Source organism: Hyperoodon ampullatus (assembly GCF_949752795.1).
Source record: "Hyperoodon ampullatus genome assembly, chromosome: 3".
Classification (NCBI taxonomy): Eukaryota; Metazoa; Chordata; class Mammalia; order Artiodactyla; family Ziphiidae; genus Hyperoodon; species Hyperoodon ampullatus.
In genome coordinates, this window is record NC_136916.1 from 28420971 (window position 1) to 28444204 (window position 23234).

The following is a 23234-nucleotide window of genomic DNA, read 5'->3' on the forward strand; positions in this document are numbered from 1 at the left end:
CTGGATATTTATTTTGTTAATTGGGGTAAAATATGCATAACATAAAATTTACCATTTTAATCGTTTTTGAGTGCACAGCTCAGTGACGTTAAGTACATTCACACTGTTGTGCAACCATTACCACCATCCATCTCCAGAACTCTTTTCATTTGACAAACAGAAACTCTGTCCCCATTAAACAATAACTCCCCGTTTCCCATTTCCCCTTTTTCCTATCCCCTGGCAACCACTGTGTTACTTTCTATCTTTATGAATTTGACTATTTCAGTTACCTCAAAGAAGTGGAATCACATAATATTTGATTATTGCTTTTGGCTTATTTCACTTATCATAGTGTCCTCAAGATTCATCCATATTATAGCATGTGGAAGAATTTCATTCTTTTTTTAAAGCTGAATAATATTCCATTGTAGGTATATATAACATGCTGTTTATCCATTCATCTACTGATGGACACTTGCGTTGCTTCCATCTTTTGGCTACTGTAAATAATGCTGCTATAAACACTGGTGTAGAAATACCTGTTTGAAAATCTGCTTTCAATATTCTGGGTATATACACAGAAGCATAACTGCTGGATCTTACGGTAATTCAATGTTTAATTTTTTGAGAAACAGCCATACTGTTTTCTACAGTGGCTGCACCATTTTACATTCCTAACAGGAATACACAAGGGTTCCTACTTCTCCATATTCTCACCAATATTTGTTATTTTATGGTTTTGGTGGGGGAAGGTTGTGTGTAAAATCATCTTACAGTTGCTAAGTGGTATCTCATGGTGGTTTTGATTTGCATTTCCCTAATGATTAGTGATGTTGAACAACTTTTCATGTGTTTATTGGCCATCTGTTCTTCGGAGAAATGTCTGTTCAAGTCTTTTGCTCATTTCTGAATTAGGTTGCTTGATTTTTGCTGTTGTTGTTGAGCTGTAGGAGTTATTTATTCTGAATATTAATCCCATTAGATATATGATTTGTAAATATTTTCTCTCCTGTGGGCTGTCTTTTCACTTGGCTGATCAAGTTTCTTGATGCTCAAAAGTTTTTAATTTTAAAAAAGTCCAGTTTCTCTATTTTTTCTTTTGTTGTCTGAGTTTCCTGTATAATGTATAAGAATTTATTACCAAATCCAGTGTCAGGAAGATTTTTCCCCTATGCTTCTTTCTAAGATCTTATAGTTTTAGTTCTTATGTTTAGGTCTTTCATCCATTTTGAATTAATTTATGTATATGCGTCAAACTTAATTCTTCTGCATGTGGCTATCCAATTTTTACAGCACCATCTGTTGAAAAGATCATCCTTTCCCCTTTGAATAGTCTTGACACCCGTGCCAAAAATCATTTGACCATGTAGGTGAGGGTTTATTTCTCAGCTCTCTATTCCATTTCATTGGTCTATATGTCTTTCTTTCTGCCAGTACAACACTGTTTTGATTACTGTAGCTTTGTATTAAGTTTTGAAATTAGGAACTGTGAGACCTCCAACTTTTTTCTTCTTCAAGATTGTTTTGGCTATTTGAGGTTCCTTAAGATTTCAAGTGAATTTAAGGATGATTTTTTCCCTTTTTCTGCAAAAATGTCATTGGGATTTTGATAGAGATTGTACTGAATCTATAGATCATTCTGGATAGTATTAACATCTTAAAAATATTAAATCCTCCAATTCATGCCAGATGCCTTTACATATCTTTGTGTCTTTTTCAAATTTCTTTCAGCCACATTTTACAGTTTTTAGCATACAAGTCCTTTACCTCCTTGGTTAAATTTATTCCTAAGGATTTTATTCTTTTTTATGTGACCGTAAATTAATTAGTATGTAGAAACACAACTGATTTTGTGTGTAATCTTGTATCCTGACGGCTTGCAATTCCTTTAATAGTTCTAACAGGGGTGTGTGGGTGTGTGTAATCTTCAATGTATTTTACATACAAGGTTATATCATCCGCAAAAAGAGATAATTTTTCTTTCTTCTAATTTGGTTATTTCTCTTTTTTTCCAAATTACTCTGGCCAGAACTTCCAATACTATGTTGATTAGAAGTGGTTAAAGAAGGTATCCTTGTCTTCTTCCTGATCTAAGAAGAAAAGTTTTTCAGTCTTCGAGTATAAAATTAGCTGTAACTTTTTCATATATGACCTTTATTATTTTGAAGTATTTTTCTTTCATTTCTAGTTTGTTGACTGTTTTTGTCATGAAAATATGTTGGGTTCTGTCAAATGGTTTCTCTGCATTGAAACAATCATATGTGGTTTCTTCTTTATTCTGTTAATGTAGTTTATTAGATTGATTGATTTTCAAATGTTGAACCCACACCCTACTCTGGATATTTCTATGGCTCAATCCCTTACTCATTTCCATCTGTTTTTTGAATGCCATCAGTCAGTAATGTCAACTATGATCATTCTATTTACATTCATTCAGCTCCACCACTCTCACTTGTCCTGATATATTCATTGTTAATTTTTCCTGTAATGTAGGCCTGCTAGAAATGGATTCTTTCAGGTTTTATTTATGTTAAAGTACCTTAATTTCATCTTCATGTTTGATGGTAGTTTCACAAAATATAAACATCTTGGTTGAACATTTTAACTTTTTCTTTCAGGATTTTGAATAAGTATCTCTGCTGCCTGCTGGTCTCCATTTTGATGATGAGAAATCAGTGCTAATCTTCTTGCTGTCCCCAAAATATAATGTGTCCTTTCTCTCTTGTTGCTCTTAAGATTTTGTCTTCAACTTTGTCTTTCAGCCATTTGACTATGATGAATCTAGGTGTGGCTCCCTTTGTGCTTATACTACTTGAGGTTCATTGAGCATCTTTGATGTTTAAAGTAATATTTTAAACCAAATTTGGAAAATTTTGGTCATTATTTCTTCAAATACTTTTTCTGCCCCTTATCTTTCTTCTCTAGTTTGTCATTTATACATATTTTTAAATGCTTGACATTTCCCATCCATATTTCCATCAATATTTTTTCATACTATTCTTTGAGTTATATAATTTTTATTTACATATCCTCAAATTCACTGATTCTTCTGTTAACTCAAATCTACTGTTGAGACCAATTCATTAACTTATCATTTAAGTCACTTTAATTTTTAGCTCCGAATTAACATTTGTTTCCTTTTTTATAGATTCTATTTCTTTTTATTTTTCCTAATGGTTTATTACCTATCAGCATACATTGCTTTAATCATTTGAATGTATTTTCATTCAGTTACTTGACCATTTTTGTAGCATCTGCTTTCAAGTTTTTGTCTGCTAAACCCAACATCTGCGTCCACGTGGTTTCAGTTTCTAGTGGCTGATATTTTTCTTAATTATAATCACACATTTCTGTTTCTTTGCATATCTAAGAATTTGGGTTGAGAACCTGACATTATAAATAATGTATCAGACAACGTGGTATTCTGTTTTATTTTTCTGAGGGTTGTTGCTTCCTTACTTTAGGAATATGCCTTGACTTAAACTAAAATGTCTGGTCTGGGGACTTCCTTGATGGCACAGTGGTTAAGAATCAGCCTGCCAAAGCAGGGGACACTGGTCCGATCCCGGGTCCAGGAAGATCCCACATGCTGCGGAGCAACTAAGCCCGTGCGCCACAACTACCGAGCCTGCACTCTAGAGCCCACGAGCCACAACTACTGAAGCCCATGCACCTAGAGCCCGTGCTCTGCAACGAGAAGCCACTGCAATGAGAAGCCCGGGCACTGCAACGAAGAGTAGCCCCCACCCCTGCTCTCTGCAACTAGAGAATGCCAGCGTGCAGCAATGAAGACCCAATGCAGCCAAAAATAAATAAATAAATAAATTTATTAAAATAAAATAAAATAAAATGTCTGCTCTGGCCCATGAGTACGGCTCCTGGTATATGATGTGATGTCTTGGCTTTTCCATTCTTCTTTCCCCTAGCTCCCTGGAGGCCGCCCTTGTGGTGCAATTTATGGTCATCTAATGATTTGGGCAGTTATGCTTAGACACCCTGAGCTTGCATGTTTCTACCCTCCGCCACCTGAGTTATGTGTGGACTGAGGGACTCACTTAAAGGTTCATCTCAGCCCTTCCATGGTTCTCTCACTGACAAGACCTCTCAGTTACATTTCTAGAGGATCTGCTGTCAGCTCCCACTCAAGACCTTAGAAACCATCCAGGAAAGCTGTGGGTATCTGCTCTATTCCTGAACTGAGTCTGTCAACACCAGCTGGTAAAGCTGTGGAGAGTTTCGCCCTGTATCAAGTCCTCCACCTTAGACAAATAAATGCTTTGGGGTTTTGCTTCTCACCCAAATAGAGTCTGTTATCTCTTGCTGGCAAAGCTGCTTGGTTTTCTCTGCCAGCCACAAAGAAGGTGTCTTTAATTCTGTCCAAGGTTAGATGGAAGCTCTTGAGTGCTCCTAGACAACCAAGTCAGGTTTATTATCCTTCCCCAACATGGTAGCAGTTTCTCATGAGTAAACAATTCTCAATTGATAGTCTGTCTTTTATCATTTTCTTGGGTCTTCAAATGACTGTAATAATTTTTCCAGTTTTATACTAGACTGAATGGACTATGATGAACTTTCCTTTTCATACATGTTCATCTCTTTTGCTCCTGCCTCCTTTTGCCAGGATATCTAGATAAAAAAATTTTAAACAGTTTCAAAATCTTAATTCTAAACCTAGGCAACATATACACTAATGCAGGTGAGAAAACTACAAATCTATGATTCACTTTAAAAAGCCATGATCACACACCTCCAGTGAGCCTTCATGCTTTCCTGAAAAGTATGATATTTTTTTCAATTCATCCTCCCACTCTTCCCAACTGTAATGGTCAGGGTTCTCCATAGAGAGAACCATAGGAGATTATATATGTTAATATATGATGAGTGCTAAGATAGTCATCACCTAGGTGTGCCTTATAGGAGGATCCTAGAACACTTTACAGATTAATGGAGTTTCATAAAATCGAGGAGTTCCACTATCAAGGTCTCATAACTCTCAAGTGTATAGTATGTGGCTGAATAATACTGGACAGATTTAACATGAGGCCAGTCAAAGCGTTCTCAGAGATATTTGCCACCTTACATATTAATATAGCCTAAATCTCTCCTTTACACATTTAAGTCTTTGGTTAATATTATTTAAATAATGCTCTCTTTCATGGTAAAACATTTCAGAGTAATTCCAGGTGGTTCATGAACACAAAATTTGCCGTTACATTTAACTGTCCCTATCTTTAGTCTTCTAGCCCTTTTTATAGCTTTTCTTGCTCACCATTAATTTTTAGCTGTTTTTGTTTGTTTGTTTGGAAGGCTTTTTCCTTTGAACTTCTATTGAATAGGTGAAATGAAAGACGTGTTCTGGTTGATCATAATAACTGAGTCATTCTGATCATATATAAATGGTAAGATTTTCAGCAAGAAGCACTGGAGAAATGTTTCTGCTGATAAGACAATACACTGTAGGAATAAGTTCTCATTGCTGTGTTCTCCAGAGCCACATGGAAACTGCCAAAAGTTGTGTAGGGTTAGCCTCAGTCTTTGGTTTATTCCTGCAAGAATGTTTGGATGGTATTGGAGTCTTGGAGTGTCCCTCAGGAGCCACACCAAACAACTTCTGCCATTTCCAGTTCTCAATTCAAATCCAGCATCACATTGCTGAGAGGTGGTGTGTACGGTCCTACAAATGACTAGCCATTGAGATACAACACTTTGTAACCGGTAGGAATATACATAGTTTTAAACATTGCCATTTCTGAAGAATGGAGTTCAAATAACTGCATTTTATCACTATGGAAATCATGTACCAATTCCACTATAAATATAAATATTTCTATGCAGACAACTGCACTGCTTCATGAGGTGACTGTAATTTCAAAGAAGTTTAGGGCACAATGTGCAACAGTCTATTGATTACATCTGAAAAAATGATTCTCATGAGACCTGATTCTCAGACAACGTGTGGGTAGAGAACAGTCGTTTTGAAACCTTTAACTCCTTGTGCGTAGAAACTTTTACTAGAATATTTTCCAGTATCATTAATCAAAACCTTGATTAAATTAGTCTTTTGTTTCTTTTACTTGGAATGAACTTTCATTCTTTCACTGACTTTATCACTAAATAGTTGTTTAGGTGTATTTCAGTCAATTTGTCCCTTCTCAATTAAATCAATTAGGCAAATAAGAAAGCTAAGAAGTTTTTGGTTGCCACTGATGATGATGTTCATATACTGGATTTCCACATTAGTTCCCCTCCTTCCCATTCTAAAGTTTTTATCATACACCGGAATGGAGACTACTATTATGATTTGGTAATTCCACTTGTGAAAGGAAACTAATCATTCATAAGAATTATCACATGACCTGACATTGCTTTATCATATAATTGTATTACCCCTTTATATAACCAAGGAGTAAACAGTAATCCTCTTTCGCAGAGATTATTTTATATAATCCTCACAATAACTCTATGAAGAATATACTAATTACCGTGACCTACCATTGCAGAAAAGGAAATAGGATCCAAGTCTTTCATAATATAAAACCAAAACAGGTTAAGAAAACACTTAACCACTTGAAAGAAACATTTGAGATAACTGATAGATAGCTAGGAACTGTGATTCCCTAGCTACGGATAGCTTTGATAATGTCACTTCTAGTGATGTATGTAGAGTAGGTTGAAGGTGATAGGTATCTAGATTGGAGCAAAAAACACCATAGGAGTCCCCATTCCATTTTTTGAGGAAAGTAATTTTCAGATGTGTTAAATAACTTCCCATAATCACAGAGCTATTATCTCAAGCTCCATACCACTTTAAATAGACCTCTGAATTCTCAAATTCCAAAGGTGACCTTTTAGACCCTTCCAGTTTTCAATATTTTCTCTATTTCTACAAAAGAGGGAGTTGGAATAGAAGAGAAATAAAGAGAAGGATATTCTCAGCCTTGAAACTGTACAGCAGGTATTAGACCCCTCTAAAAATATGATACCAGGCTTTCAAAGATGCACTAGCATTCCACATGATTTGGAGTGTCTCAGAAAACAATGCTGAATTTTGACATGAAAAATAAAGTGTGTGCCAGCTGAGCAGCACCTGTGAAAAGGTAGTGAAGACTCTGAAGTCAGAAAACACAGGGTCCCATCACTGCTCCATCACTTGCCAACTGAGTAACTTCTCTTAAGTTACTTTACTTCACTAGACCTTAGTAGTTACCGAGGCACAGTGCTGTTGTGAGAATTAAATACAACGATCCATATGAAAAGTGGTTAGTACACTGTTCTGTACATAGTGACTAAATACTTGTTAGCTGCTGCTGCTGTTGCTTTAATTAATATTAACCAAGGGAAATTGTCACATCTAAATAAGAGGATTAGTAAGTGGTGAAAAGAACATTCTCTGACTTAACCACTATGAGATGCTATCTATTTTGCTGATTCAAGTATAAAGTTATAAATCTACTAGAAGAAAGATGAAATATATCTGTAAAGACACATTTATAACCCATGGGATAAAACCAGGAAAGCAGTATAGCAGAGACACTTCTTGGCTTACAAGTGATGGAGTGCAGTAGTATTTTCAATTTCTCAACTCGGGTACTACTACAAAGTAACAAAGAAAATCAGAACTGCAAAATCTTGATTTAATAAAAGGTAAAAACAACTGCCATCACCATCCACAATATCTGAGTATAGCTGCAAAGCTCAGCAAAGACAACAGAGAAAAGTAATACGAAGGTGGTGACCAAAAGAAATAAAAATCAGTCTGTCCTCAAATTTCTCCATAGCAAAGTAAAATCCTAGGAGACAGGGGAGCTCCAATACAAAGTACGGAGGGAAAGTGTGAACTAAGAATTTTATAAACAGCCAAACTGTAACCTACAAGTCCTTCCTTAAAAAAAAAAAAACTGGAGAACAAAATTCAACTAATCAAAAGATGACTGGAAAAACTGCTCTTAAAAAATGACAAATGTCATGGAATTTATTTTACTTTAGGGCAAACTGAAACAAGTATGTTATTTATGAGTAAAGAACAGAATGTTTGTGTCATAGGCCATAATAATGCAGAAATAAAACAAAAATTTTGAGGAAAGACATAAGAAAGTGGAAGATAGTATAAACATACCGATTTCATCTTTTACAGCAAGGAGATGAATGGTGTGAATTAAAGATGATAAATTAAATATGAGCATAAAGGTAAAGAGTAAGAAAAAAGTTTTTACATACTAAAATTAGGTAGTAAATTAAGAGGAATACAAAGGGAATAGAAATGTATCTATTGCATTCTTACTCATAGTGTGAATCAATTTTTACTACATAAAATAAGGAACTATGAGTAAAATACAGAATTATAAGTATTTCTGTAGATTCAATGCAATCCCAATCAAAATTCCTGCATTTATTTTTCAAAATATTCCAGTCTTATTCTAGAATCCATTCAGAAACACAAAGGACCAAGAACTGCCAAGGACATCTGAAAGCAGATTAACAAACCTGAAACTCTTAACACAACCAGATACCAAGACTTATTATAAAAAGATAATGTGGCAACAACACAAGCATTGACTAAGAAGCCAATGAAACTCAACAGTGAATCCTGAAACAGACACAGCTAGATGTGGTTGATGGCCAAGGTGGCCCTACAATGCAGTGGGGAAAATGATGCATTTTTCAATAAGTAGTTTTGTATCAACTAGTACTTTATTCTTCCATGGCACCTTAAAAAAATGATTACACGTGTACTGGCTTAAAACATTCCAAATTTATTACTCACCATTTCCGTGGGTACTGGTACAGGTGACCTGTGTCCTCTGCTCAGGACCTCACACAGGAGCCTGCACAGGAGGTGCTGTTCAGGGCTGGAGACTCATTTAAGGCTCTGGATCCTCTAGCAGGCACATGGTTGTTGCTGGGATTCACTTCCTTTTGGTTGTTGAGCTCAAGCCCTCAGCTGATAGAGACCATCTGCTATTCCCTCACATGTGGGCCCCTCTCCAAAATGGAAGTTCACTCCTTCAAAGCCAACAGGAGAGTTTCTCTCATGCTTTGAAGCTCTCCCTTCAAAAAGGGCCAAGCCCCTCTGAAGGGCTCATCTGATTAGATCAGAGCCACTTAAAATAGTCTCCCTTCTAATTAAATCAAGGTCAGCTTAATTGGGGCCTTAAGGACATCTGAAAAATCACTTTACCTTTGTTCTATAACAAAGGTAGCCTAATCAATCATATACTCTAGGGGAGAAGACTATACTAGATACCAAGGGCCAGAATCTCAGAGGCCATCTCAGAATTTTCTCACCACGATGAGATACCCATAGAGCCAAAAAAGAAAAAGCTAAATCCCTACCTTACACTATAAAAAAAATTCAATTCTTATCTTACCTTATAAACAAAAATCAATGGACTGCAGATTTGTGTCAGAAAAAAAATCATGCTTTAACAAAAATGGAGGACAATACATCAATGATCTTGGTTTTGGCAAATATCTCCTAAAACAGAAAAATAATACTAACAAGGGAAAATGATATAAGTTGGACTATTTCAAAGCTAAGTAGTTTTGTTTATTAAAACATAATAAAAACCCAAAGTATGAGAAGATATTTTAATGTATATATACAACCAAAAAAAGACTCTCTCGCATCGACAATACGTAAAGAATTCCTACAAATCACTATGGGAAACAGAAAATTCAGTAGTATACTGGGCAAAAGACTTATAAAGGCAATTTTAAAAGATATATGCAAATGACAAATAAGCACATGAAAGGCACTCCACTTGATTAACAGTCAAAGGAATGCAAATGAAAAACACAATAAAACATAACAACACTCACCAGAGTGGCCAAAATTTATAAAAAGATTAAAATGCTCAGTACTATAGAGCATACGAATGACCTGGAAACACTGGAATGCTTAGTATTATAGAGCACACGAATGAACTGAAAGCATACGAATAAAGCTGGAAAACTCTTTTTCCGTGCCTACTAAAACTGAACGTACACAGCAACCTCATTCTTAGATTACACTTAATAAATATGTACCCAAACATATATGCACCATGAGAGAGACCAGCATGTTGCTAGCAGCACTATTCCTCATATCCATAAAATGTCAACTATTCAAGTGCCCTTCAACAGAAGACTGGATAATCATGGTATACTTACTTAACAGAATAATATTCATAATATAAATAAATGTTCTACAACAACAAACAGTGATGAAATAAACATCCAAACATAAAGTTTAGCAAAATAAGTCACACAAAAGAAAAACAGAGTGATTATATAATTTACATACAGTATAAAAAAAAAACAGACAAAACTAACTTATACTATTAGATGTCAAGGTAAAGGTTACCCTTAAAGAATGGAAACTGAAAGGAAATGTGAGCAGATTTTTGAGGTTTGGGTAATGTTATTTTCCTTGAGCTGGATGCTATTTACACAAGTGTGTCAAGATTGTGAAAGATCTTCGAAAGGCATACTTCTAGGATATTTGCACTTCTATGTATATTATACTGCAAAATACATTTTTTAAACAAATAGGATGGAATGTCTCCAATTACAGTTAATTTCCAAGTTCAAAATTAAAATAAAATGATGATAAATGACATCACAAAACATTGCAACCAACAACAACAAATAAAGGCCAGAGCTACAACTTGAATATCAGATAAATTTTTATTTAAGGACAGAAAAAGAAAATGAGAGAGGTGAATGCCTTTATAATGATAAAGTTTGAAATACACAATGAATATCTAACAATTTTGCACATATATGCAAAAAATAACATAAGCTACTGGTCATCCAAGAAGACGGGAGTATAAAAACCTCTGAAAATTCGCATCTTCATAAAAGCAACAAAAAAATGGCAAAAATTCTCATAATCAATACTTTCAGACTCTGGAAATTAATCAAAGGCTGGCTACAATAATAAAAAATGGTATGGTATTGCCATAAGAATAGACATTGTAGTCCAATGAAATAGATTTGAGAATTCAAAAATAAACCCATACATCCATGGCCAATTGACTTTTGGCAAGGATGGCAATACCAATCAATGGGTATGAATAATATCTTTAATAAATAGTGCTCAGGTGAATGGATATCCACATGCAAAAGAATGACAGTGGGCCCCCTACCTCCATCATATACAAAAATTATCTTAAAATAGATCCATAACCTAAATATAACCTAAATATACTGTTGTGCAAGAAACTTAGGAGTAAATCTTCATGACCTTAGATGTGGGAATGAATTCTTAGGATACCCAAAGCATAAGTAACAAAGGAAAAAATAAATTGGACTTCAAAACTGAAAACCTTTGTGCTTTAAAGGACATGAGAAGAAAAATGAAAAGACAGTCACAAAACAGGAGAATATTTTTGCAAATAGGATATGTAAAAGGAATTTGCATTCAAAATATATAAAGAATGCTTATAATTCAATAACAAAAAGGTAAATGACCCAATTAAAATATAGGAAAAGGAGTTCAATAAGCATTTATCCAAAGATATACAAATGGCCAATAAATACATGAAAAGATGCTCAATATAATTAATTACAGAAATGCAATTCAAAGCCACAATGATATAGCACTTCACACCCACTAACAGCTTTAACAACAAAAATAAATGAAGATATAAGAAAATAAGTATAAAATAATGTGTTCGTGAGGATGTGGAGAAATTGGAACCTTCATACATTGCTGGTGGGAACGTAAAATAGTACAGCCACTGTGGATAACTGTAGCAGCTCCTTAAAAAGTGAAACGCCGAATAATTATAAAATGACCCAGCCGTTCCACTGCTACGTATACACCCAAAGTAACTGTCAGCAAAGACTCAAACAGATAAATCAGGGAGAAATGATCAATATTTCAGTAACTCTTGTTATATAGCCAATTGGAAAAAAATATTAAATTTGGATAATTCATATCTTAAGTCAAAATAGTTCTGAGTTGAGAAGCAAAGTATATGCTAAATAAGCAAAATCATAAAAGAACTAGCAGAAAATGCGATGTAAACTCAGATTAAACAATATCCTCTGAAGTATATTTCATAATTCAAAAAAACACAGTAGGAAAGCTAGATCTCACACACACACACACACACGCACACATACACACAATCTTCAAGACCAAAAATCCAGAAACACCACGAAATGGTCACCTGGAGGTTCCGGGGCCGCCTGCCCCGTGGACCAGCTCGGGGAACAGCCGGGCCCAGCCTAGACCTCGCAGGCGCCTGGACGAGCGGCCCGAGGGCAGGAGGCGGCGGTGTCGCTGCGACCCTCCCCACCCCCAGTCTGGACCCGAGGAGACCCGCACCCAGGGCCGCGCCTGCCTCGCCCAGCTGGGAGACCCGCCTGAGACGCGCACACTCACCTTGATCAGCCGTTCTGTTACGGAGTCGCCTGAGGGCCGGGCGTCCTGTCGGGGGCTCCTCTCCTCGGGTCCCGGAGGCACCCGAGGGGCGGCCTCCTGTCAGGGCTTCCAGGTCAGGTGCAGTCGCCTGAGGGCCGGGCGTCGGGTCTGAGTCATGCGGGGCGCTGGGCGCTCGCCTCCTCTGCTCCTGAGCGCAGCGTCGCGGGGTTCGGCTGGTGTCTGAGGCCCAGGTGACGCTTTCCACCCAGGTTTACATCTGTGCCCCAGGTTTAAGACTTGGGGGGGTTTACGTCTGTGGGTTTACTTCTGGAACCCAGTTTAACATCTGGGCCGGGTTTACCACTTGGGGTTTTACTAAAGTCTGGGCAATTTACGTCTGGACTCCAGGTTTACGCCTAGGCCCGATTTACGACTGGGGGGGTTTACGTCTGGACTCTAGGTTTACGGCTGAGCCCGGTTTACGACGTGGCGGGAGTTAGACGAAAGGGTTTAGTCTGGGGCGAGTTCGTGGGTACTGCCGCCGTCTGCCTCTGGTTGCCCCGAGCTCATGTCCCAGCTTCCCAGAGGAGGGTGACCAATGGAGAAAGAGTCCTTCAGCGGCCACCACCTCCCGGACGCAGGAGCCAGGTCTTGCTGGGAGAGAGGTCTGGAGTTTTGGTCACAGCTGCCCCTCAGGGGCGAGTGCAGTGGAAGCTGAACCCTTCGCGGGGCCGGGCGGGCGGGCACCGTGCTCCCCTCCTCCTCCACCGGCGTCCGTGTCAAGGTGTGTGTGTGCGGGTGACCTGAGCAGCTCGGGTGGAAGTGTGTGGGTCCACTTACAGTAAACACGGACTGTGGTGGCACTGCCTGATCCGCGGGCAGGGACAGTGGACACGCAGGCCACTTGAGAGTTATGCTTCGGTTTTCCCCTGCGAGGGGTTGGCGCCCCGAACGCCCCTGTTGTTCAAGGATCAGCTGTACACATGTATGCACTGTGTATATTAAATATTATGTGTATATGTATCAGGTGAATGAAGAGGGGACTTACAAAGAGCATTTCTGGGCTCATTTGGTTTCCAGTCATCTATCAGCTATTCATGTCATAAGACAAATGCAACTAGGGCCAGTGTTTTTTGTGTGTTTTTTTGGTTTTGGTGTCTCGTTTTTTTTAAATTGAAACCATCCTCAGTGGTCAGTGTGCTTCCTACACAGCCTGACAGAGGCAGAGATGCTTTGCTCAAAACCTCCTTTATTTCATTCATAATATAAGTAAGTTGCCATACAGACATTGCCTTCAGTTTCTCCCATCTTCTAGAAGAAAGACAATAGTCTAATCAGAGTATTCCTCCTCATGTAATTTGTGTATCAAAACCTTGGGAGGGTTTTAAGTTCTGGCTTGATTTGTTTGCTGCTTCATGCATATGTGCCATAATTGCATTCAAATTGACACCTTCAGAATAAATGTGTTTTTTTTATGATCTCACTGCTTAGGTAGTTTCTCAAAGTGTAAACACCCCCAAAATAAAGTTCTGTGATTTTAAAAATGAATTCCTTATGCACAAATTGTTGCCTAGGAAAAGAGCCATTTAGGGGAAATTACAGTTGCACAGATTTGAGTGAACTACTGCTCATGATTTTCCAATTAGTTCTTGTCTGTGTGTGTGTGTTTTCATTCTTTAATACTGTACCTTTCTTTCTACGCTTTTTTGTGTGGATCCCATGGCAAGCTTATTTCTCTGCCTCCTAGCAGCTGTTGAAAGGTTTATGAGATATTACGATTGTGGATGAAAGTCTATTGGTTCCACTCTGAAATCTGTTGAAAACAGACCATCTTGTGTATTCAATTTGAATCATAAACTGTGGAGTAGAGGGTTCGAGTGGGAATGGCCTTGACGTATCCACTAAGGTGTATGGAAGATGAGTTTTGAATGAGAGATTGAGGAGTACTGAAAGTAGGTAGGGAGAGAATATCCATGATTGTTTGACTGACGTGCATCAGGAAAACCTGGTGAGGCTTGGGAAGCAGGGATTCTGAGGTCATCTACAGTCATACATTTGCTTCCAGGACAGAAAATACTTCTATCCCCAAAAGGTGTTTTCTGATTCAAGAGATGCTTGGGTGACTCAAGTGACTGAATTGCTTCCAAAAGGTTGTCGAACATAACACAGATGTTTTAGATTTGTTTTAAGGGGCATGGGATTTTCACCCTATTGCCCATGCACCATAGATGCCAGTAGCAGGAGTTGCCAATACTGAATTCAGTAAAATGCCATCAAATTCATCATTTTGTATCATCAATCTCAACACCCCTTATTTTCACATGTGACTTATGGGTGTTGAGAGCACATCCATTAAAGGGTTCTGTGTATGTACAATGTGTAGTAGAAACGTTGGTTAAATCATGAGCAAATCCATGCTGATGAGACTGAGAATCTCTATGGAGGGAAAGCCAGCTATGGACTGGGAACCTGATGGGTTTTCAGGATTCTAAACTGAGGCTTTTATGAGGACAAAAATCTCAAGGCATTGTATTTGAAACTGTTGGCGGAAAGTAGTGAACTAACAGTCCAGATATATCTTTGTGAGCACATACCTGCTCTGTTTCTGCTCCAACCATGCACTGCAGCGGGTGCTGTGATCCTGCGATTCCACCATAGCTTGATCAGTGGCGCTGCAGCTAAGTAACTGATTGTACATCAGGCAGCATAGAGATCTTTGATTAATCTCCTCCTGGTAGGTTTAAAAGATGGAAAACCCCCTAAGGGTTCCCGTTTGCTCTCCTTCTTTGCAGAGATCAGAGACAAATAGTTCCTTGCCGTGTTATTCTTGTCTGAGTAAAGAGGATTTGTACAAGAAAGTCCCTGGTGTAAACAGTATTGAAAAATAGTCTAAAGGATTAAAGCACCTCTAATGATCTGACCCCAGGACTGAGTCTTCTTGCAGGCTTCATTGATGATGCCAGGAGTAGGCTGCTCAAAATGATACTGGGACAAAGAGAGTGGCATGGACATATATACACTACCAAATGTAAAATAGATAGCTAGTGGGAAGCAGCCGCATAGCACAAGGAGATCAGCTCGGTGCTTTGTGACCACCTAGAGGGGTGGGATAGGGAGGGTGGGAGGGAGGGAGACGCAAGAGGGAAGAGATATGGGGATATATGTATATGTATAACTGATTCACTTTGTTATAAAGCAGAAACTAACACACCATTGTAAAGCAATTATACTCCAATAAAGATGTTAAAAAAAGAAAAAAATGATACTCAGCACCGGGCATAAAAAATAAATAAGTACAAACCAAGTACAAACCGACACAGTATAAAATCAGGCTTTGCTTTGACATTTTAATATAAATATAAAAAAATCGCAGACTTAAGATATTAGGATATACACATAATGTTATCAACTGAAATTAGAGATACAATGTGGTGTTTTTTTATGGGCTCGGGGGGCATATTGAGCTAAGTAAATGGGACTGCTAAGAAGAGAGAAAGCCAAAGGAAAGAGAAATCAAAACGTAGGTACAACAAAATAGTAACATTTGAAAACACTTTCCAATGCATCACTTTAGAGCTTGTGGCAACAGGATTTTTTCCTGCTACATCAGAGAGTAGTTCAATGTCATTTCTTATTCCCCAAACAGGAAATTTGGTTTGACTGTCATAATAATCTCTTTGGATCAATGAATCGTTAACAACTTAATCCAGCAAAGCTCTGCTTTTATTTCCAGGCCAAGGTTAGTAACGGATGTTTGAGACTGAAGCTGGGACTCACTGGCAGCCCTCTAATGCACTGACAACGTTCTAAAGATTACAGGTAAATCTAAAAATTACAAATAAAGTGCTGCCCAAGATGGCACCCATCTGTCCACCTGCTCTGCCCTCCACAGTGTACAGAAATCACACACACGCCAGTCACCACCCTTGTGATACCTGTTCTATCATGAGTCGGGATGCTCTACTGACCTTTTAAGCTACTCTTTAGGATGGGAAAGTTAGAGTGGAGGAGAGTTCCTATGAATAAGCAGTGTCCTTTCTGAATTCACTGAACACTTTCACAGGCTTCCAATTCACGTAACGCTGCTTAACCCACACTTGCAAATATTTGAAGAAGAAAATTACTTGTTGCCAGTAATTGCACCATTTGAAGAGATACATCTATAAATATGTACACCATAAACCAGCACATCTTAAAAAGTTTTTCCATTTAAAAATGACATTTGAGATGGGATCCTGTGGATTAAAGAAAAAGCAGGAAACTGTGGGCTTAATAAAGTATGAGAGTTGGTCTTTTTTTTACTCCATAGTTTCCCATATTGTGTAGTATGTTAATGTTTATTGTGAATCTGCAAGATTACATTCCACATGTGTGCTGTAAGCTTTCTAATTGCCACCTCCAGCTATTTCACAAGATTGTTAAGTGCTCAAAGTAGGTTTATTTTGGATGTCAGTTATCCAGGGGAGCTTTAACTGTTATATTTTGTCACGTATATTTTACAGCATGGTTCAAAGATGCTGGATTACTTGGGAGACTTTTCCACAAACTGCTGCCACCATTTCTTTGGATCATTGTGTCCTGAACTATGTAACGGGGATGGGGAATCATTTTATCTTCCTCATTTTCTCTACAGTTGTACTCACAAATGGATGAAACATTATATTCCATGTGTCCTACTGAGTTTTCTAACTAGCCTTAAAAATCATTAGCATTTATCGTTGATATGGACCATTGTACAGATTTCTACTGAAATGCCAGCGTATATTTTTAAATTTCTAGAACACAGCCGGAGAAGGACTGTACTCTATTGTGATTTTGCCATTTAGCAATAATTTACATCAGTAAAAAGCCACAAAAAAATTGAGGAGCATTTTTATTTTCAGATTGCCTATGACAGGATTAAATGGGAGAATATTGATGTACCTTTTTTTGATTCTAGAAAAATCTTTTTCTTTATTTAGTTCCATAAACTATAGGAATGGCATCATTATTTTTAACAGCTATTTTTATTTCATTTTTTGTTGCTTGTGTTTATCTTTTTAATCTTCTCATGTGTTATATGTTCGGGGATGGATGGCAACATTGCCAGAAAAGCAGTTTCTTTACCCTTGGGCCCATACCCTCTGTGCTTCCAATAACTGGAAGAAAAAAAAAGATTCAGTGAGAACATGGACTTTCCCCCTTTGCAGTGTCCCTCCCTGTGTTCAAGCGTCTGCCCACTGAACAGTGTCATCTACTATAAATTTCAAAATATTGTTATTCTCCCTTAGTGTACTTTTTGTGTTTGCATAATTATGACAATTTCTTTCTTTCCTACCACTCCATGTGCATAAAGTGAAGAGAAAATAACAACAGAAGTGGAGAGAAAAATCACAAAATTCAGTTTGAAAAAGTTCCCATTTCTGCTACTTTAGCTGAACCCTCATTTCCGTGACAGTTGGCTCTGTGGCCAGCATGCCAGCTGCTTGACCTCCCTTGTCCTCAGTCCTGTCCTCCAACGTTAATTAGTTTGCACTTTGTGACTGGCTCCTGTTGCCTGGAATCCCTGGAGTTAATCATGTCATGAGGGAACTTGTGTTCACTCTGGGACTTTATATTACAGTATTAATTGTACAGTTAGTCTAAGGTGGGTGCAGTGGTGCCCATACGGTGTCTTGCAGGAGAGGGAACATAAATCTAAGCTGGGGCAACTCTAATCTCTGTAAGCTGCACGTGGAGGGCATTAGATACTATAAATTGCAATGAAAATTTAGTGTGGATTGCATTTCTGTCTATAATCTCTAAATATAGTGAGCAAGATATTGCTGAAGGAGAATACTTGTTAAGAATTCAGGTATAGGAATTAAACAAAATATAAAATGCCAGGGAAAGGGACTGCCCTGGCGGTCCAGTGGCTGGGACTTTGCCTTCCATTGCAGGGGGTATGGGTGCCATACCTGGTCGGGAACCTAGGATCCCACATGCCTCGCAGCCAAGGAACCAAGATATAAAACAGAAGCAATATTGTAGCAAATTCAATAAAGACTTTAAAAATGGCCCACATCAAAAATATCTTAAAAAAAACAATCCAGGGAAAGATTATGGGGCAGATAGCATTATCAGCTATAGTCGAATTATTAATATGACAGTGTCATATATCAGGACAGACAAATGTTTTCCATGTTTCTCCAAAAATTATAAATATGTACATTGATGTTTCAGAAGGCCTTTGAAAACATGAAAAAAAAACCTCAAGTATTTTCAGTCTTTTAAACTTTACCTCTCTAGTGTATGTGTAGTGGTAGTTCATGGTTTTAAATTGCAATTTTCTGATGATTAATGATGCTGAACGCTTTTTGTTTATTATTTTTATATCTATTTTTGTGATGTATCTATTCAAGTCTTTTCTCCAGTTTTTATAGATTGGTTGTCTTCGTTTCTGATTGGTAGTATTTCCTTATATATTACGATTGAAAGGCTTTTGACAGATACATGTATTGCAAATGTCCATGGATTGCTATTCCATTTCTTACAGTATCTGTTGATGAGCAGAAATGTTTAATTATGATGAAGTAAAACTTTTCTGCTTGTTCATGTCCCACGCTTTTGTTGTTTGTCCTGTTTATTTAAAAAAATTTGCCTAACTAAAAGTTGTAGAGACATTTTCTAGTGCTTTCTTCTAGATGACTTATAGTTCAGGGTTTACATTTCAGTCCAGATTACTTGTTCTCTATGTGGTAGAGGTCAAAATTAATTTTTTTCTGGAGCAGTAGCCTGTTATTTCAGCAACCAATTTTTGTATGGACTTACCATTAGCTATTGAATTGTTTTGGAGCCTTTGTTGTAAATCACATGACCAAATTAGCATGAGTATGTTTTTGGACTCTATTCTGTTGGTCCAATTTTCTTTTTCTTTTTTATATTTATTTATTTATTTATTTGGCTGCACCGGGTCTTAGCTGCACCACGCGGGATCTTCGTTGCCACATGTTGGATCTTTAGTTGCAGCATGCGGAATCTTTAGTTGTGGTATGCGAACTCTTGGTTGCAGCATGTGGGATCTGGTTCCCTGACCAGGGATTGAAACCGGGCCCCCTGCATAGGGAGTGTGGAGTCTTAGCCACTGGACCACTAGGGAAGTCCCTATTGGTCTAATTTTCTATATTTAATGTAAATATTCTCCCATTCTATTAAGCTTGTCTTGACTATTCTAGGTGCTTTGAATTTCCATATGAACTTTAGAATCAGCTTGTGAATTTCTGCAAATACAAAAGAATACTGAAATTTTGATTTAGATGCATTGCAATACATACAGAATAATTGGTGGAAAATGAAATCTTAACAATGCTGAGTTTTCGAATTTATGAACATGATATAGCTCTCCAATCTTTAACTTCTTTTTTTAATATAAATTTATTTATTTATTTATTTACTTTTGGCTACATTGGGTCTTTGTTGGTGCGCGTGGGCTTTCTCTAGTTGCTGTGAGCGGGGGTGGGGGAGCTACTCTTCATTGCGGTACACAGGCTTCCTGTTGCGGTGGCTTCTCATGTTGTGGAACATGGGCTCTAGGTGTGCAGGCTTCAGTAGTTGTGGCTTGCGGGCTCTAGAGCGCAGGTTCAGTAGTTGCAGTGCACAGGCTTAGTTGCTCCACAGCTTGTGGGATCTTCCTGGACCAGGGCTCAAACCGATGTCCCCTGCATCGGTAGGCGGATTCTTAACCACTGTGCAACCAGGGAAGTCCCTCTTTAACTTCTTTTTACTTTCCCTTTAACAATATTTTGCAGTTTTTTAGTGTAATATGCTTTAGCTTTTATTAAAGAGTTTCCCTTAAGTATTTGGTGTTTTTACTACTATTGTAAATGGTATTTTTTGGCATTTTCCCATTGTTCATAGCTAATGCAAAGAAATACAGTTGTTCTCTGTATAATGACCTTGTATCCTGAAACTTCACTAAATTCACTTTTACATCTATTAGTTTGTATCTTTTTTAATTTTCTTGAGTATACATTAAGGCAATGTGCAAATAAAGTTACTTATTTCTTTCCAGTCTTTGTAAACATCACTCCTTACTTTTGACATATTGTGTTGTATCAGAACTACTTTCCAATACCTAAATTTAAGTAGTGAGAACTGATATTCACATCCTGTACCATCACTTATGAAAAATGTAATTCTGCCTGCTGTTAGCTGTAGGTTACTCATAGATGAGGTTTATCAGGTTGAGGAAATAATCTTTTATTTCTAGTTTGTTGAGAGGTTTTTATGCTGAATGAGTTTTGATTCTCAAATGCCTTTTATGCAACTATTGAGAAAATCATACAGATTTTCTTTGAGCCTAATAGTATGTAAATTACATTCAGTGATTTTTTTTTTCAAATGCTAAATCAAAATTGCATTCCTCAGATAAACTTCCTCGTAAAGTGTAATCATTTTTATATATTGCTGGATTTGATGACCTAATTCTTCTTAAGGATTGTTATGTCTATATTCATATATGTCTATATCTACATCTACCTATCTACCTAGATAGACAGAGATATAGATACAGCTGTATGTGTATATGTATCAGGGTAATGCTGGCCTCATTAAATGGATTTAATAATGTTCCAAAGTGTATTTCTGGAGAAGGTTATGTAAAATGATATATTGTCTTTATCTATTTGGTAAAATTTATCAGTAAAGCCACTGGGACTGGAACATTCTTTGTAGAAAAAATTATAATGATGAATTTGATTTATTTAATAAGTATGGAACAATTCAAATTATTTTTTTGAGTAATCTTTCATAGTTTGCCTTTTTTTTGTCCAAACAATCTCCACCTATTAATTGCTTAGACTCTTATTTATATCTTATGTAATTTTCAAAAGAGTTGGATTTAAATCTACCATATTGCTCTGTGTTTTCTATTTGTCTCAGTTGATCACTGTTTATATTTCCCTGCCTGTATTTGAATTGAATTTAATCTAGCTTCCACAAAAGCCTAACAGCTATACCTTTTACATTTTAGTGGTAGCTCTTAAGTTTACAGCGTATAACTTTAACATATTTCAGATGACATTCACATACAGTGTAGAAACATTTCAGCAGTATACTAGCATTTTCCCATTCCTGTTTTTTGCTATTGCTATCATACATTTTAGATTTAGATATGTTATAAACTCAACAATGCATTTCTGTTATATTTTCATTAGAGTTAGTGATCATTTAAAAGGATGAAAAAGTTAGGAAAAATGTCTTTTATATGTCTACCCATATTTACAATTTCTGGTGCTCTTCATTTCTTTCTGTTGATACAAGTTTCCATCTGGTGTAGTTTTCATTCTGCATGAATAACTTATTTTAGCATTTCTTGGAATGCAGGGCTGCTGGAAATGTTTTCTCTCAGCTTTTGTTTTTCTGACAAAGTTTTTATTTCTATTCATTTTTATATCAGCTTTATTGGGGTATAATACACTTATAATAAATTTAATCAATTTTAATTTTATAATTTGATGAGTTTTGACAACATATCCAGCCATGTAACCACCAACACATAGTATAGAACATTTTAGTTACCCACAAATTTCCACGCTACGCCTTTGCAGTTAATTCCTACCATCCCACCTGGCCCTAAGCAACCATTTATCTGCTCTTTATCACCTAATTTTGTACAGTACACTATCTAAAACACATGAAATCATATAATATGCAATCTTTTATGGATGACCCTTTCATTTTCACATATTTTTGAAATTCTTCCAGTTTGTTGCATGTTAGTAGTAGTTCGTTTCTTTTATTCTGAATAGCATTATTTCCTATGGACATAACCACAGTTTATTCACCCATTCACAAATTTGGCAGATGCTGGCTTTTTTAATAAATTTTGGCTATAATGAATAAAGCTGTCATGAAGATTCAAACACAAGTCTTCTGTCAACAGTGTTTTGATTTCTATTGTTTTCATTAATTAATAAATGAATCAGAAGGTAAATATTTAACTTCGAAAGAAACTGCCAAATTATATGCCAAAGTGGGTGTACTACTTTACATTCCAAGTCACAGTTCATGAGATTTCCAGTTATTCCATGTACTTTCCAAGATTTGGTGTTGTCTTCTGAATGGTAACGATTATAGAGTGTGCTTAGTACTAGCTATAGTGATTTTAATTTAAATTTCACAAATCACTAGTGATGTTGAGTGTTTTCTTCATGTGCTTATTTGCCATCAGTATATTTTCTTTTCTGAAGATTCTCTTGAAATTTTTGTACGTTTATACCCTTCTTGTTATTGAATCAAAAAGATTCTTTATAAATTCTACATACAAGTTCTTAATCAGATAAATATTTTGAAAATATCATCTCCCATATTGTGGCTTGTCATTTCTTTTCTTAGAAGTGATTTATGAAGAACATCTTGTGTTTTTTAAAATTTTTTGTTGAGGTTCAACTTATTTGAATTTTCTTTTCTGGTTTTTGCTTTTTTTTTAACATCTTTATTGGAGTATAATTGCTTTACAATGGTGTGTTAGTTTCTGCTTTATAACAAAGTGAATCAGTTATACATATACATATGTTCCCATATCTCTTCCCTCTTGCATCTCCCTCCCTCCCACCCTCCCTATCCCACACCTCTAGGTGGTCACAAACCACCTAGCTGATCTCCCTGTGCTATGCAGCTGCTTCCCACTAGCTAGCTATTTTACGTTTGGTAGTGTATATATGTCCATGCCACTCTCTCACTTTCTCACAGCTTACCCTTCCCCCTCCCCATGTCCTCAAGTCCATGCTCTAGTAGGTCTGTGTCTTTATTCCTGTCTTACCCCTAGGTACCTCATGACCTTTTTTTTGTTTGTTTTTCTTAAATTCCATACATATGTGTTAGCATACGGTATTTGTTTTTCTTTTTCTGACTTACTTCACTCTGTATGACAGACTCTAGGTCC